This window comes from Scylla paramamosain, chromosome 14 (genome assembly GCF_035594125.1).
Source record: "Scylla paramamosain isolate STU-SP2022 chromosome 14, ASM3559412v1, whole genome shotgun sequence".
NCBI lineage: Eukaryota > Metazoa > Arthropoda > Malacostraca > Decapoda > Portunidae > Scylla > Scylla paramamosain.
This window is the reverse complement of record NC_087164.1, coordinates 8,904,770-8,911,453: the sequence shown is the minus strand read 5'-3', so window position 1 is coordinate 8,911,453 and position 6,684 is coordinate 8,904,770. Positions and strand designations below refer to the sequence as shown.

General features: G+C 40.8%; 1 non-coding gene across 1 annotated transcript; it reads right to left on the bottom strand.

Moving 5' to 3' along the window:
• Positions 1-6,358: 6,358 nt before the first annotated feature.
• On the bottom strand, positions 6,359-6,430 carry Trnap-ugg (transfer RNA proline (anticodon UGG)). The gene has a single exon. It is a non-coding gene; the product is annotated as a tRNA-Pro (tRNA).
• Positions 6,431-6,684: the final 254 nt, after the last annotated feature.

The following is a 6,684-nucleotide window of genomic DNA, read 5'->3' as shown; positions in this document are numbered from 1 at the left end:
TATGATAAAATGTTTACATATACTAAAATTAAGGAAGTACATGTAAAGAGCAATAGCATTCTTTGAACATAGAAATGCTCATACTTAATGCAGGCTTTAAGAAAATTATTGAATACGGTCATTTGTTACTCGGTATTTACAGTCAAAAGCAACGTGTCTCACAATCTGGTTTCTGAGAATGAACTCGCGATTCCATAAATAAAAGTTTAAGTAGAACCAAGAACATGGAAATCTGGTTCACACCATCTATAGGTAACGTAATACGAGGTTTATGAGGCTTAATTCGCATTTTATTTTTTTTAAAAGAACGCTTTACTTTCTGTGTGTTACTTGCTTGCTCATTTGTTCCTCTTGTGGGACATCCGGGTATCATAGGATATCTGATATGTGGAAATATTCTGATTTATGGAAATCGCAAAACTTTTTTATGAGATAAAATATGTAGATCACGATACTTTAACTCAGTTGTCTTGTAAATGTAGAAGCTGAAAATATGTTTAAGAAAATTCATGTCTGAAAGGGAACTTTTTGAGAAAGCAAGTAAATATTCCTTGGGTATTCTGACATTCAAATCTAAAAAGCATTTCTTGTTAGGTTTTTTAAAAGTAATCCGCATCGTAGAAAATGGTTGTAAATTATGTGTACTCGCACAAAACATAAATTGAATATCCGCAACCTCATCCGTGATTAGAGAAAATTTTATTTTCATATCTGCGTCTGTATTTGTCAATGTACACATTTACACATCTGTTACATTTTGTGTGTGTGTGTCTGTGTGTGTGTGTGTGTGTGTGTGTGTGTGTGTGTGTGTGTGTGTGTGTGTGTGTGTGTGTGTGTGTGTGTGTGTAATAATAATAATAATAAACGGTTGATTATTTAGGCAGTTAACAAACTGAAAATGTACAGAGGGGGTGGGGAAATACTTAACATTAATCCTAAAGGAAAGTCTAATCTAGAAGGGACTATTGATTGATGGCTCGCACCATGGTGGGAATCGCACTGAGTCTGTACCGGTCCGTGCGCGGCGCCTTTAGGGGCGTTATCTTGTTGTGGTGTTTGGTGGCACGGACCGGGCGAGGCGCGTCAGGCGGCAGCATGTTTCTGAGACGTGGATGATGTAGTAGTCCCCTTCCAAACTTCTCCAGAGCCTCTCGGTGCCTGGTGGATAGTCTGGACAGACTCGGGGTGGTCAGGGCTTCTTCATAGGTGGTGTAGGCAGGGCCAAGGATGACCCTGCACGCCCTTTTCTGCACACTCTCTAGATGTAGCTGTTGAGTGTGTGTGAGGGAGGAGGACCACGCTGGGGACGCGTACATGAGTTTGGGGAGGATGAAGGTGAGGTACACCCCCCTTAACTCATCTCTCGGCGTCCCCAGCGACCTGAGTCTGCGCAGTATGTACAGCCTGTAGGTAGCTGATCTCACGGTGCTGGCGACATGCTTTGTGTGTGTGTGTGTGTGTGTGTGTGTGTGTGTGTCATTTCTGCTTGGCGCATTTTAATTATATATTCTTTTCAACTGCTTCAGAATGTGTGTGTGTGTGTGTGTGTGTGTGTGTGTGTGTGTGTGTGTGTGTGTGTGTGTGTGTGTGTGTGTCATTTCTGCTTTACGCCTTTTAATTATGCCTTTCAACTGCTTCAGAATGTAGAGAATGCACACATATTAACGTTTATATTTTTGCACTGTGCTCTCTCTCTCTCTCTCTCTCTCTCTCTCTCTCTCTCTCTCTCTCTCTCTCTCTCTCTCTCTCTCTCTCTCTCTCTCTCTCTCTCTCACTGTTGTCACTCCCCTGTCTTATCGTACCTTTTCCCGTCACTATTTTTGCTTCGTTTCGCTCCATTTTTTTTAAATGTATTTTTGGATCTATTGTATTTTGTTTTTTCTTTTCCTATTTTTTTTCAGTCTGATTTTTTTATCTTCTCTTTTAGTGACCTGTGTTCAACATTATTTCATGCTATACTCGCTTGGAAAATTAGCTTTACTGCAGACGTGCGCACGCGCGCGCACACACACACACACACACACACACACACACACACACACACACACACACACACACACACACACACACACACACACACACACACACACTTTACCAATCCCAAATTTTCAGATATCATATTTATCCCTTAATTAATAAGAAAGTGTTTTAATTTTAAGTGATACACAAACTGTGTGCATCAAAGTAAACCTCATTTTGAAACAGCATTACGAGACACAGACTTAAGTAGCTTCCACGGGTGTGCAGTGTGTCGGGCGGTGTTACTGAGTGTCAAGAGCATGTAGCGAAAAGAATCTCTCTCTCTCTCTCTCTCTCTCTCTCTCTCTCTCTCTCTCTCTCTCTCTCTCTCTCTCTCTCTCTCTATGTTTTGTCCGTTCCCTGCTTCGCTTCCACCACTTCGCCTGGTCTCTGGCTGCATTTCTCTGTTTTATTTGTTTATCTCTTTATGTATTTATCCGTGCACCTCTTTTCCCGCTTTTTACCGTTATTTCCCTTCCTGAAAAGAAAATATAAATAAATAAATAAATACTGGAAAGCTACAGAGGACTTAACGTATAAGGACATCATAGCTATCATCACTATCATTATGGCATCAATGCAGAACAAAGACATCTGGTATATTTGGTGGATGTAGGATACCACTCCACTTTGGCTTTGGGTGTGTCAGCAGGAAGCCTTTGGTGTGAAAGCAGACAACCCCAAGGAAAAACTTGAAAGTAATTACTGAATTTTTTTTTTTTTTTATGTAGGAAGGACACTGGCCAAGGGCAACAAAAATCCAATAAAAATAAATGCCCACCGAAAAGCCAGTCCCATAAAAGGGTCAATGCAGTAGTCAAAAAGTCATGGATAAGTATCTTGAAACTTCCCTCTTGAAGGAATTCAAGTCATAGGAAGGTGGAAATACGAAAGCAGGCATTGAATTACAGAGCTTACCAGAGAAAGGGATGAATGATTGAGAATACTGGTTAATTCTAGCGTTAGAGAGGTGGACAGAATAGGGATGAGAGAAAGAAGAAAGTCCTGTGCAGTAAGGCCACGGGAGGAGAGGAGGCATGCAGTTAGCAAGATCAGAAGAGCAGTTAGCATGAAAATAACGGTAGAAGACAGCTAGAGATGCAACATTGCGGCGGTGAGAGAGAGGCTGAAGACAGTCAGTTAGAGGAGAGGAGTTGATGAGACGAAAAGCTTTTGATTCCACCCTGTCTAGCAGAGCAGCATGAGTGGAACCCCCCCCCAGACATGTGAAGCATACTCCATACATGGAGTTAGCAGCTGGGGGGGGTGAGAAAAATTGGCGCAGACGTCTCAGAACGCCTAACTACATTGAAGCTGTTTTAGCTAGAGATGAGATGTGAAGTTTCCAGTTCAGATTATAAATAAAGGACAGACCGAGGAAGTTCAGTGTAGAAGAGGGGGACAGTTGAGTGTCACTGAAGAAGAGGGGATAGTTGTCTGAAAGTTTGTGTCGAGTTGATAGATGGAGGAATTGAATTTTTGAGGCATTGAACAATGCCAAATCTGCTCTGCCCCAAATCAGAAATTTTAGAAAGATCAGAAGTCAAGCGTTCTGTGGCTTCCTTGCGTGAAATGTTTGCCTCCTGATGGATTGGATGTCTATGAAAAGACGTGGAAAAGTGGTATCATCAGCGTAGGAGTGGATAGGAAGAGAAGTTTGGTTGAGAAGATCATTAATGAATAATAAAAAGAGAGTGGGTGACAGTACAGAACCCTGAGGAACACCACTGTTGATAGATTTAGGAGAAGAACAGTGACCGTCTACCACAGCAGCAATAGAAGGGTCAGAAAGGAAACTTGAGATGAAGTTACAGAGAGAAGGATAGAAGCCGTTGGAGGGTAGTTTGGAAAAGTTTTGTGCCAGAATCTTTCAAAAGCTTTTGATATTTCCAAGGCAACAGCAAAAGTTTCACCAATATCTCTAAAAGAGGATAACCAAGACTTAGTAAGGAAAGCCAGAAGATCACCAGTAGAGCGGCCTTGACGGAACCCATACTGGCGATCAGATAGAAGATTGTGAAGTGATAGATGTTTAAGAAACTTCCTGTTGAGGATAGATTCAAAAACTTTACATAGACAAGAAGTTAAAGCAATAGGACGGTAATTTGAGGGATTAGAACGGTCACCCTTTTTTAGAAACAGGCTGAAAGAAAGAAAGAAAAGGTAGAAAGAAAGAAAGGTAGATGTTGACAGACACAGCTGAAAGAGTTTGACTAGGCAAGGTGCAAGCACGAAGGCACAGTTTCGGAGAACAATAGGAGGGGCCCCATCAGGTCCATAAGCCTTCCGAGGGTTTAGGCCAGCAAGGGCATGGAAAACATCATTGCGAAGAATTTTAATAGATAGCTTGAAGTAGTGAGAGGGTGGAGGAGAGGGAGGAACAAACCCAGAATCGTCCAAGGTAGTGTTTTTAGCAAAGGTTTGAGCGAAGAGTTCAGCTTTAGAAATAGATGTGATAGCAGTGGTGCCATCTGGTTGAAATAAAGGAGGGAAAGAAGAAGCAAAGTAATTGGAGATATTTTTGGCTAGATGCCAGAAGTCACGAGGGGAGTTAGATCTTGAAAGGTTTTGACACTTTCTGTTAATGAAGAAGTTTTTGGCTAGTTGGAGAACAAACTTGGCATGGTTCCGGGCAGAAATATAAAGTGCATGAGATTCCGGTGATGGAAGGTTTAAGTACCTTTTGTGGGCCACCTCTCTATCATGTATAGCTCGAGAACAAGCTGTGTTAAACCAGGGATTGGAAGGTTTAGGTCGAGAAAAAGAGTGAGGAATGTACGCCTCCATGCCAGACACTATCACCTATGTTATGCACTCAGCACACAAAGACGGGTCTCTGACACGGAAGCAGTAGTCATTCCAAGGAAAATCAGCAAAATACCTCCTCAAGTCATTCCAACTAGCAGAGGCAAAACGCCAGAGGCACCTTCGCTTAGGGGGTATCCTGAGGAGGGATTGGAGTGATAGGACAAGATACAGATATGAGATTGTGATCGGAGGAGCCCAATGGAGAAGAAAGGGTGACAGCATAAGCAGAAGGATTAGAGGTCAGGAAAAGGTCAAGAATGTTGGCTGTATCTACAAGACGGTCAGGAATACGAGTAGGGTGTTGCACCAATTGCTCTAGGTCGTGGAGGATAACAAAGTTGTAGGCCATATATATATATATATATATATATATATATATATATATATATATATATATATATATATATATATATATATATATATATATATATATATATATATATATATAACGGTGGGTCTGACGAAGGAATGTCATGAATAAAAAAGATGCGGGAGATGTGTAGTAACAAAATTTGAACCCCCTCGCTCCGCTCGTGGAATAAAATCTGCAGGTGCCATAGGAATCGCCTCCTTTCGGTGAGAAGGAAGTATGTGATTTGACCAAGTTAGGCAGCGGAAGGAGGTGAGGAAGAAAACTGTGGAATGACGGAACAGCTGTAGGGGAGAGAGAGAGAGAGAGAGAATTAATCACTACTTCAAAATTGATAAAATATTGTAAGAAACTACAGGTAAAAAAAAATATGAATCATAAATGGCCCGGGAAAAGAAACAGAAAATCTAAGAGGTACCTTTGGAAGGCTTTAGATTGGGATTCTCGACCTTTAGGTACGCGTATCCCCAAGTGTACGTGAGAGGATTTTTTAGGGATACGTGACATGTCTATTATGAGACCTGGACTGATCCATGAATTCACAGACCATTATTGTTGTCGTTACGTACGGTACTGATGAGTTCAGGGGCATATTTGATAACAGATTTTACATACTGATAGATAAATTATATGAACAAATATTTTGTCATCACACTCCGATAAATTCGTGGACACATTTGTTATTATATACTGATGAATTTCTAGACGCAGATGTTGTTCTCACTGTATTCTGGGTAAGCTACTTACTAAAATACTTCAATACTGTGAATGACTCCAAAGGGTATATGAATTAAAGAAAGCTTAAGAACCCCTGAACTTGAGATAGTGTAAGGGAAAAAATTGCGTCTTTGTACACATTGATATAATTACGAAGAGAACGAAGTTATGGTCGTCGGGTGGATGAATTTTACATTTGCGTGGGCCGGTCCGGATCGATCATAATGCAACAAACTTGTATCTCGAAAACTCACACCACAAGATAGCACAACTCTTTCTGTTGTATATATGTCTCATAGATAAGTTATTCTAATAAAAAAAATAAAAAAATTTACACTTTTTGAAGTTAATCATTTAGGTTGGCACGCTCAGCTCAGCACTTCCTTGCCCTCCGCCTCGTCTTACTCACTGCCATACTCAATTCCCAAGTCACAAAATGTTGACGGGCCTGTCCGGGATTTGAACCCGGGACCTCCTGCACCCAAAGCAGGAATCATACCCCTAGACCAACAGGCCATTGGAGAGAGAGAGAGAGAGACCTATTAATTTGTAACGATGATATCTATTCATATATTTATTATTATTACTAATAAATTATGTGCTGGAGGACAGAATAGGAACTCAACAAGGCTCTCTCCTCACCAGGGTTGGAAAAAACCGAGTTTTTTTTTTTTTTTACCCAATCCACTGGGATTTTTTAGATTTTTTTTTTTTTTTGGGGGGGGGGAAGATTTATTGGGTTTTTGGGTTTTTATCTTTTTTTGTGTATG